Source organism: Neopelma chrysocephalum, unplaced genomic scaffold (genome assembly GCF_003984885.1).
Source record: "Neopelma chrysocephalum unplaced genomic scaffold, ASM398488v2 Primary Assembly neopelma1_76, whole genome shotgun sequence".
Taxonomy (NCBI): Eukaryota; Metazoa; Chordata; class Aves; order Passeriformes; family Pipridae; genus Neopelma; species Neopelma chrysocephalum.
This window is the reverse complement of record NW_020897737.1, coordinates 10,724,242-10,735,060: the sequence shown is the minus strand read 5'-3', so window position 1 is coordinate 10,735,060 and position 10,819 is coordinate 10,724,242. Positions and strand designations below refer to the sequence as shown.

At 47.5% G+C, this 10,819-nt stretch overlaps 1 long non-coding RNA gene across 1 annotated transcript; it reads left to right on the top strand.

The window, feature by feature from the left end:
- Positions 1-9,631: 9,631 nt before the first annotated feature.
- Positions 9,632-10,135, top strand: LOC113970204. The gene is made up of 2 exons (XR_003535076.1): positions 9,632-9,773; positions 9,985-10,135. It is a non-coding gene; the product is annotated as an uncharacterized LOC113970204 (long non-coding RNA).
- The last annotated feature ends 684 nt before the right edge of the window (positions 10,136-10,819 follow it).

Genomic DNA, 10,819 nt, shown 5'->3' with positions numbered 1-10,819 from the left:
CTTTTCTTTGGAATGGAAAGAATCCTGGCTATTGCAGAGCAGTAGGTTATTAAAATTGATTGGATTATTATATATTGGACATAGCAGCAGCTGGGGTGTATGGCAGGGCAGGTAAATATTCCTATCTGAAAGTGTGGCTTCTGCCTATTCATCAGTAAAAGCATATTTCTGACATTTCTTCTGGAACAGCTTCATAGGGATTCTCATCCCTCTCTGTGGAAGCCCAGATATACAGCTACAGCTCCCAGAATGGCAAATCTGCCTTGTTCTTCCTTTAATTACCTCACTGCTAAGGAAAAAAAAATGACACACTTTTCTTCCAAGTGGAGATTAAGCAGAAATTCAGCTCTGTCTCCAAACTATGTAGCTCCCAGGTCTGATTTTAAACAGCTAAAGAAATTCCTAATGCCTAAAGCCAGCAACCTCAGACCGTGTGGAAGTTCCCCCCACATCACTAACCTGATTTCCCAAGGTGATGAGCTGCAGAAGGCCCCTTAACCCTGACATGAATTATCTGTAATGAGGGGAAAAAAAAAAAAAGGAAAAAAAGCCTTGCAGAGACAGATCCCCAAGCCTGCAACTTTCACTCAGGGTTTAGTGGATCTCAACATGTGACCAGCACTCTGGGCCAGTGTTGGAGCTGCGAGGGACTGCAGCCAGACCCAGGCGTGCTGGGCGGATGCTTGGAGCTGGCTCAGACTCTGCTTTGTGTCCAGATCCTCTCCGAGCCTGGAACTGGGGCCAAACCAACCTGTGGCTATCTGGCTCCCAGGCTGGACTTGGCTTGCATCTAGCCAACCCTGAGCATGGTCTGTCTGTACCTATCCTCCTGGCTGTGCCATGAAATGCTTGCATCAGCCAAAAGGATTTGCTCCACAGGAGTAGATCTATTTCAAATCTCCCCCTGGATTGGTGTGTTTTTCAAATTTATATGGATACTGAGAAAGAAAGATCCTGCTCCTCAAATAAGGGATCCAGAGCTGGGTTCACAAGGAACTAAGGATACATCTCTACTGCTGGCACAGAACAGTGCAAACATACCCCAAATACCTCAGAAGTTAATGGTGGATTAAGTTTCACAGCTCAAATACTACAGAGTGGAGTTCAATTGGGGGTTTACTGCAGAAAGAGACTGAAACACAGTATTTCATCCGGCTGGACAGTGTCCAGCTATTAGCTAGTAGCACATTCCAGAGGGATGGAGGTTACACTGTGCCCTCACCGGCTCCTGTATAAATAGCAGCATCCCCACAGAATCAGAGACAGAGTATGAGGGATACAACAGTTCTGGGGGAAGAACATCCACTTGGGAAGGTGGAGTCCCCATGTGAATGAATAGCTAATATGCTAATGTTATTTAATCACTGATTTATATGTAACCACTTTGAGGGCATTTGTGCTCCTCCCCTTGGAGAATGGTCTTTGAGTCCCCTAGTGAGTGATACTTGAATTTCTCTTCCCCATAGAGATATTTCCTTTTGGAAGTGATTCTACGAAACAGTTAGATATTAATGAATTTTTTAGAAGCAATTTCTTCATACTTTTTTTTTTTGCCAAAGCTGTTTTCTAGTTTAAACTTCAACTAAACTGAATAGTCTTGGCTTACTACAAGCTGCGTTTCTCTGTGAATAAATAATTTTCCAGTTCCCCCTCCTTCAGATCTTATGTCCCATGGTATGCTTGGAATATCTCTGCATAGATGCACGGCATCATTTTCCATATGGATCTGCAATCAGTTCCTTTATAGTTTGGCGTAAACGATTGCACAAAATTAGTGCCTGAGTATGGGGAGTGTAAACGTTCCTTAGCACCCTCCCTGGGACTCTGCAGAGCTGTGATCTGGGGCACCAGCTTCTCACCATGAGGACAGCTGCTGGCTCTCAGCGTGTACAGTGCTTGCTGATATGGGCAGTGCTTGCAGCATAGGCAAAGACCCCATCCCTCATCCGCCTTGTCACACTGCCCTCCTCCTCCTCCTGATTAGAGATCACAGAATCACAGAATGTGCTGAGTTGGAAGGGACCGACAAGGATCATCGAGTCCAACCCTTAGCCTGGCACAGGACCATCCCCAGGAGTCACACCCTGTGCCTGAGAGTGTCATCCAAACGCTTCTTGAATTCTATCAGGCTTTGGTGCTGTGACCACTGCCCTGGGGAGCCTGTTCCAGTGCCCAGCCACCCTCTGGGTCAAGAACCTTTTTCTAATATTCAACCTAAACCTCCCCTGACATAACTTCAGGCCATTCCCTCACATCCTGTCAGTAGTCACCACAGAGAAGAGGTCAGTGCCTGCCCCTCTTCTTCCCCTCACAAGGAAGTTGTAACTGCAATGAAGTCTCCCCTCAGTCTCTTCTTCTCCAGGCTGAACAGATCAAGTGACCTCAGCTGCTCCTCATGCGGCTTTCCCTTGAGGCCCCTCACCATCTTCGTTGCCCTTCTCTGGACGCTCTCTAATAGCTTAATATCTTTCTTATATTGCTGTGACCAAAGTGCACACAATAGTCAAGGTGAGGCTGCCCCAGTGCAGAGCAGAGCGGGACAATCCCTGCCAGTCTCCTGACAGAGTGGGAAGTCCAGACACAGATGTTTCTCTTGATCCCAGCCTCACGCTTGGCAGCACAGCATGTTGCATTCCCTCTGAGACATGCCATTGGGCCAAAACACACAAACAGAGGGTTTTATTTTTACTTCTGAGCTTTTCATAGCAGCCTAAGTTGTGTAATTCTTGCCCTTCCCTATCTCTTTTTTTTGACAGCAGTGCACACTCGGGTTACATCCAGCCTGGGCACACTCTGGTATGTACCAGTGACTATTTTTACACCTCCTCCTAGCTCAGCTGCAAGCTCTGTGGTTTTTGATACCCTATGCAAACTGGAAAAAGAAACACACTTTGTAGCCCAGAGCCACCCACAGCCATGAGTTCCCAAACCCCTGCCTGAGGCTTCTTTGGCCCCTCTGCCTGCCCAAGCCTGCCACTATGGCTTAGCCCTGGTTATAGGGTTGTTCCCACACCCACAGCACTGCTGCCCTCCAGCTGGGCCAGCCTGGACAGCACTGTGCCCCTAGACCAGCTCCCAGTGCCTGGGAGCCCCCAGCTCCCTTTGCTGACTGACCTCCAGGATTGGATGAGACCTCGAGGCTCCTGCCTGCTGAACTGCCATTTGCTTTTCCCCAGAAAAAAAATCCTGCTCCTTGCGATACCTGGGGGCAGCTTTGCTTTGATAGGTCTGTGCTCATCTCCTCTGTAGGTGCTTTCTCATTGCTGCTGCTGCAGCAGCGGCTGGTAGGGGGAAGGCATGACTCCCTCTCTGTGATCGCCGTGCAGAGGGGAAAGCCGGGCTAGCAGAGACATCAGAGGCTTTTTAAACTTCTGTCCACTCTTCCCACACTTCTTGAATTATCCTTGCTCCCTAGCAACCACAGCCATGGCAGAAAGCCACCGAGGACGCAGACACATGGGCACTCGTCTCTCCCTCCTCCGAATCCTGGGGTACTAAAGTATTCACTCCCGTTTAGGATGCCCGGGATCGACACCCTCTCCCAACTTCTCTGACGCTGTCTGTGCATGTCTGGCTGCTTCTCCAAACCCTGTCTCCTAGTGCCAAGCTGCAATTTCGGGCTGCTCACGCAAGAGGCAGCCTGCCCTAGGCAGCCAAGGCCACCTGCCTGCCACCCCCGAAGGGAAGGGACCCCCAGCCTCCCCTGTGGCTGCCGGGCCAGAGACCCTTTCATGTGACACCAGCTATTGCTGTCGTTGAACTGGTGACTCGAAAGTGCTCGGCACAGGGTGGAAAGAAAAAAAATGGCAACTGCAATGTAATTAATGCTGTAACAACTTGTTTCCCCCTTGGAGAATTATACCATTAGCTGCTTCAATTGTGCATGAAATATAAATTACATTACTCAGAGGCATCATGTCTAAGCAGATACAATCCTAAGTGACACGGCTTGCCACAGTGTATCATGCTCCCTGGTCAAAATTAACAGAAGCCCGGTTGCCTGAGGCTAGCAGATACTCATTCAGATATCAAAGTTATAACCACGGTAGTTCAACCGCCTTCCTGCCTCAGGGAATTTCCCAGGGGAAAGCAATGAAACCAGGCTCTATCATCCTAGGAGAGCAACTCACAGGTTGGAAAAATGATGGTGTACCCCTGGCAACTTCTTATTTCAGAACCTGGTGCTTTAACAACCCAGGGATGCTGTAGCATTGCTGTCCTCATGTCCACCTGTGATTTGCATGTGTCTGATTCCTGTTTGCTAGCAGACAAAATCTAACCAGGATGGTGGTGCTAAACATTACAGGGATTAATAGCGAAGACTTGGCAGGGGGGCTGCTGAGCTGTAAAAGGAACTCAGAAGCAGGAATTTCCCCCTCCCACTGAACCAGGACCCTTTTTCAGGAGACAGGCAGCTTCAGTTCTTGTACATGGCTCCTCTAATTTTGGGTTTAGCAGCTGGCTAGAAGACACATTTTATTCTCCTCCGACACCCATCTATAATGAATGATTGCAACCCTGCAGCCTCGATTAGCCGTGTTCATGAAGAATAATTTTCTCCACTGTTGGAATAGCATCCCAATTTTATTTTTTTCTAGTGCCTTAAAATGGACTCTTAGAGCTGCAAATGCTGAAAACACAGACAGAAAGGCCTCTTCTCTCTCCAGAAGAATAGGTCTTGTCTTAGTTTGCCTTTGCAAAATGTAAATCCTAGATAAATCTTTTCCTTGGGAAAAAAATATGGAAAAAAAGGGACAGTCTTGACAGTCAGCCAGAGCAGTTCAAGCAGTATCTTCTTACACAGGGCCAAATCCTGCAAGGTGCTGTGTGCCTTCAGCTCCCATTTAAATCAAAGGGAAATGAGGATGCTCAGCACTTCTCAGGCTGGGTTCTTGGCATTTCAGCGTTTTACCATTGACATTGCCTGCGAACTGCCAACAGAGTCATCAGTTCTGGTAGTTAACAGTGGTCACCCGTGGTGAGGACCTGATGCTGTGCAGAAGACAGCTCAGGTTAGGTGCCACTCACCATGTTTACTTTCTGAGTTGCAAAAAACGCGGCACTATTTTGTGTGTATTTTGCCAGTAATGTTGCATGCAAGGTAGTGGTTCAGCATCAGATTAAACTGTAGGTGTTGACACATCCTATCCAACGCAGTTTTGGTCTTTTAGTTCCTTGTGACCTCTGTACCTCAATAGAGCATGAAGAATGCATGAGAAGTATCTTGCTCTAAGCCAGAAAACCTGTCTGTCAGAGGAAAGAAAATGATCTTGGTCCAAATTGACTTTGGAAGGGAAGGTTGTTTTCTCGGTCTCTTGTCTGGCTCAAAATCCAGACAGACAAAATTTCTTTACTCCAGAAAATCTGCTACTAAATTCAGTCAACAAGTAAAACTGGAATAATTTCAAAAGGAAGATTCCCAACCCCTTTCCTATTTTTGATTTTTGAGTCAAAGTACAAGACATCTGGTTTTAAAAGAAGGAAGTATTTAATACAGAAGCAAAATCACCCTCAAGGACTTTGTCTCCTGAAACACAAATTGTCTTTGGGATTCAGTTTGGGGGAGATGCTTCCCAGTGCTGGTGTAACCCATGTAATCAAAGCATGGGGATGGTTATCCTGCTCACGACTGAAAGCCATACCTGCAAATGTGCAGCCACAGGGAGCCAAAGGCTCCCAGATGGGGCAATCCCAGGGGGACAGAGGTAGTGTAAGGTCCAACAGGGGCACCCTGTGCAGGGGGAGACCTGGGATATGACTGTCTCTCTAACTAACAGGGGACTTTGCCAAGTGTTGAAATGCCATGGCATCTCTTCCTTGTAGCCCTCATTGGCTTCTCTGCAGCAGACAGAATGGCGTCTGAAGAAAGGGCAAGAAAAACAAAGGAAAAAGGCGATTTTCAGCAGTGTTATTCTATGAGAGTCAAGCACCCGACTTGACACATGCATCTGGAGAAGTCTGCCCTGCCCCCACAGCTACAGCCAATGCAAATACACCTAAACATGTCAATATTCACAACACAGCACTTAAAAAAAATAGCTAGAGGAAACCAAACATGTTTCTTCCTGAGAAAACCAGGGAATATACATTCCCAAGTGCTGAGCAAGATCATCCATTATACATTTCTATCTATTCCACTGACTGCCTGCTCATCCCCCATGTGCCTACGCAGGACAGACACCCTGGTTCTGTATCCAGCATGGGAGAATTGCATCCACCAAAGAGGCATCTCTACATTTGTGGGTTTGCTCTTCTGAAACGTTGAGATGCCAGCACTCTTTCAGGGGCAATTTTCTTGGCAAAGGAAGATCTTGACTGTCGATTGCACTTTGGCAGCAGCCAATATAGGAAGTAACGGTATAAATTCTCATTCTCATTAAATGTGTCTGTCTGACTGATGGACGCTGGTAGAATTACACAGCGGATCCAGATTTGTGGGTCTGACAGTAATAAACCAAATTTTCATATAGAATACATGTCTCAGAGGGATGTCAGAGGTGCTTTATTTCCGTGAGTTATAGGCTCTGTGTGACTCAGGAATGGTGCTGGCCACCACAGAGGGAATGGTCACTGAAACCAGCCCAGCCCTGACGAGCAGAGCAGCCACCTCCCAGACACAGGCTGCACTCACTCTCCAAGAGACAGGCTCACCTACTGCTCCTGTTCATCCAAGAAACCTTTCACTCCCAAAAAAGCTGCCCTGTGTGCTGTGAGTCACTCCCGCACCCTGCTGCAGCAGCCTTGGTAGGAACAGGCCAAGAAGAGAAAACCAGGCACAGGAGCATTTGAGCTTCTCTCCCAAACCCACCATCACCTCTCCAGCCTCTGGTAGCCTCTCCAGAGAGCCACTATGACCAGATGAGCAGCAGTGAAAGTGCTGCAAAGGTCAGGGCACTGGCCTTATTTCCTTATAAAGCATGAGCGAGCCAAAGGTGCAGGTGCCAGGTCTGGGATGTGATGGGTCACTTCACAACTGTGAGGCAGCCAGGACACTCAGAGCTTTGTTTTCCGAATTGCTACAGCAACGGCCAGGGTTAGATACCAGGGCCTTAATTCATCGGTGTGGCTGCCAGTGGTGGAGTGGTGCCAGAAGGAAAGGTCTGCAAATTTTCCCAGTACGACTATTTATCAATACTGCTCTCTGTCCTGCTGTTTCAAGTGGGTTAATAAAAGACGTAAAATATTTCCTTGTCTTACTTTTGCACTTTGAGCTTCTGTTTTGCACACAAGGCTCTTTTCTCCTCTCCTGTCTCAACTTTTTCCCAGCAACCAGTCTCAGCTTCTTCCCAGCGATCTGTCTCCCTCCCACAGCCACCATGATGACCCTTCATCCTGGGGTGTGAGGTGCTGCTGAAAGTCTGGGGAGCTGTTTAGTGCTGTCCTCTCTTCAGTCTCCCTCCCAGGCACTAGGTAACACTCATGAGACCCTATGGGAGCTCCTGCTCACTGGCTTTCCTTGCCGTGGCCTAATTTTAGTCCCTGAGCCCTTCACTGCCAGGATGCCAAGCCCCACCTTAAATGTGCCTCCTGAGCCCACTGACTGAGCCGTGTGAGCATCCCTGGTCCTGCGGCCTGTTTGCTGCCATGGCTATGAGCTCCTCTGCTGGATTCCTGCAAGTGAATCAGCCAGCAGCAGCTCTGCTTTTATAGCCCTCTTGAAAGCACTTTCTTCCCCGTTGGAAATGTCAAAGGAAATTCCCCTTGACGAGGTTGCTGGCCCTGGAAAATCAGCTAGGAGCATGCCAAGCAGAGGGCTCTGGTGAGTCTCATGTTTCAGGACTAATCCTGTGGCCCATGGTGGAGGAAGGTCCCTGGGATGGTGGCTGACTGGGCTGGGCTGCTGTGCTCCAGGGGCTCTTGAAAGAGGATTAGGTCAGTGCACTGAACAAATGGAGGGCGAGCGGAAAGCTCAGTCATTTTGGGATTGCTCATCACAGCTGCAGACAAAAAGGTGAGAAGAGGGATTTAAAAGATTATTCTGAACTCAGGTCAGACTTTAGGAGAGCAGCTAGTGGTGGATACCCAATCCATTGGGTGGATACCCAATGACAGTGCTCAGGGATGAGGCTGGGCACATGCTCCTGCCCACCGCTCCCGGCCAGAGGGATCACTGTGCAAACATTTAGGATAGGACAGGACAGGCCTGAACTCAGCTCTGGTGTGTGCTCAGCCCTGCCTTGCTGTGCTGCAGGGCAGCATGGGTGCCACTTTCCCCTTTGCTGTGGGGAGCATGGGGAAAACCAGGGCAAATCCGTTTCACCAGCTGCACTCAGAAAGGCTCTAGAGAACATCAGACACCTTCAGGGTTTGCACTAAATGTTAAAAAATGGGGACAGTGAGATTGTGATTAGGCAGATTATATGGAGATGGAGGTTTCTATTTGCTTTTTGGATCTTTTTTCTCATTCAAGGAGTGTGGGCAGTTTCTGGTCCCATTGTTGTGTTTGTTTAGGTTAATATTTACCATGAAATCCTCCCCCAGTCCCAGCCTTTCTCCCTAGAGGTGCCTTTAGGGTTTCCACACTGACAAGGCTCTCGCAGGCTTTGCAGTAAATGCTTACCCGCATGCTGGGGCTCCACCTTGCCTCAGTGACTTGGAAGATTTTGCTGTTCCTGAAATGGTGACCTTTCTCAGACTTGAGACAGCATGGAGTTTTATATTGTGTTTTAGGATTTGCATTTTTATTTACTGTGTGTTTCATTGGACAGCTGTTCTCTAGCACAGACTTTTAATGCCTTGAAGGAGATTTCCTCAGTATCCCCTCTCCTCCATGTCCTTTAAAAGTAATATTTGATAAAACTAAGCTGATTTTTTTGCATTCCCCAGTTGATCTCCCATACTGATCACATGACTTCTAGTGCCTTATTTCCTTCCCTACATCCTACATTACTCCTACAGGCCATACAGACTGCTGCTCACCTGTAGTGTGATAATAGACATCTGGAAAGAGAGGAACCAAGAGCAAAAAGAGAAAACTGTAAAAATTAAAATCATGTGCCCTTCCCCATCCCCTGAACTTCTTGCTCAGAGAACAAGCAGTGGTCATTTTCCAGATAAAAGCCATGTATCACAGCACTTCCCAGAGATGCCTGTACTGATGATCTGGAAAACCACCCTGGGCTAAGACTCATTTAAAATCTCTCTGGGCAATTTCAGATTTTACATGGAATAAAAGGTCTTGATTCATTCATGTCAACAAAATCCATTTCTGAATATTTCAACGCTCAAGTAGGTTGAGATCCAGCCTTGCTATTTGACAGGCTGAATCAACCCCAACCCTTGTGGAGGGGGACTGGCTGTGCCCTATCCTCGATACAAGCAGTGGTGCCACACAAATTACCTCGATGAAGTCCAGGCAGAACCGTGTTGCCTTGTGCACACGTGTGATGAATTTCTCCTTTCACACTTCCTCGGAAGGAAGGAAAGAGCCACAAACACCTCACCTGCATTTCAGCCAGTGGTCCCTCCAGCAAGGGGGTTCATCTCCCTGAGCTCTTGTCTCTGTGGGCACTTCTCGTTCCTGCAACCTTCCCTCTCTGCTTTCCCTTTGTGAGGTGGTCACCTCCTGGTTCCATGAGAATCAGTGATCCTTGGGTGTTTTCCTTCAGCCTTGTCAGCTCAATCTGAAGAAACGAGATGCTAGACTTGTTTTGGGAGCTAACTATTTGAAGTGTGATGCAGATCTGGCGAAGTTGCAAAAGGTTACATCAATGAAGCCAAGAAGATGCAAGCTTTATCACTGGTGGATATGGGAGCCTTGCCATCTGGGGTGGGTGAGTTCTAAATCCTTTCCAAAAATCTGACAGGAAAGGCCTCTTTCTGGGTAAAACCTTCCTCTAAGAACAAGGTAAACAAAGACCCTTTTCTGCATCCACCAGAGAGGAAGGAGGGAGCATGGATTTGCCCTTGAGGCAGTTGATGTGCTGATCTGAAACAGACAAAGCGATTTTACTGACATTTGCCCTTCCTTCCCACATTTTGCAGGAGTCAGAAGGCAGCAACTGGAGCTGTAGGATATTAAAGGACTTGGCAAAGTTATCATAGATTGTGACATATTTATCAGGAGCTTGAGCTTCTCTGAAAATCCTGACTGCACCAACCATATCTGTTACTTTATTAAAAATACTCATAATAATTCATACCCTCCTGCAGCTTTTGCAAGGAGCTAAGTGCTGAGCTGTTCTGTGGGAGCTCTCCTTGACCGATATATTTCACAATGATGTGTGTGATAGATATAAACACTATTGTTACATCAAACACTAGTTTCATTTTTGATAAGCTGGGCAGAGTTGTACCATGCTGCCTTGAAGATGTTACAAAGTCCAAACCGGCTGGTTTACTATCTCTAGTAGCAACAGGACACACGTCAGCACTCAAATTGTGGGTTATTTGAAATAGTCCCTATCTGTGCCAGGTGGTTTTGTCCCATAGTCACTGGGCAGTGGTGCTTAAAGGCTTGCAATATCATAACCTAAACAGGGGTGCATACATCATTTCTTGTTCATTTCAGCTTCTGGGGGATGAGTGAATTGGGTATTTTACTGCACTTCCTATACTTAGAGGGAAAATGGAGGCTGTAATCAGAGAGCAGAGCGAATCAAATCACCACTGCATGAGCTCTCACTAAAGAGAAGGTGCAGCAGCCTGCACCAACCCAGTCAAGCAGAAGTCACTGTCACCTGACCCTGACCATGAGTACTTCAGGTATTTCTGATGTGACACTACACTTTCCTGCTGATGTTTCTCCTCCAGCCAAGGGTTTCACAGAGATGCTGAGGGAAGGTCTGGGCAACCCTTCTGTGGGGGGCAAACAAATACA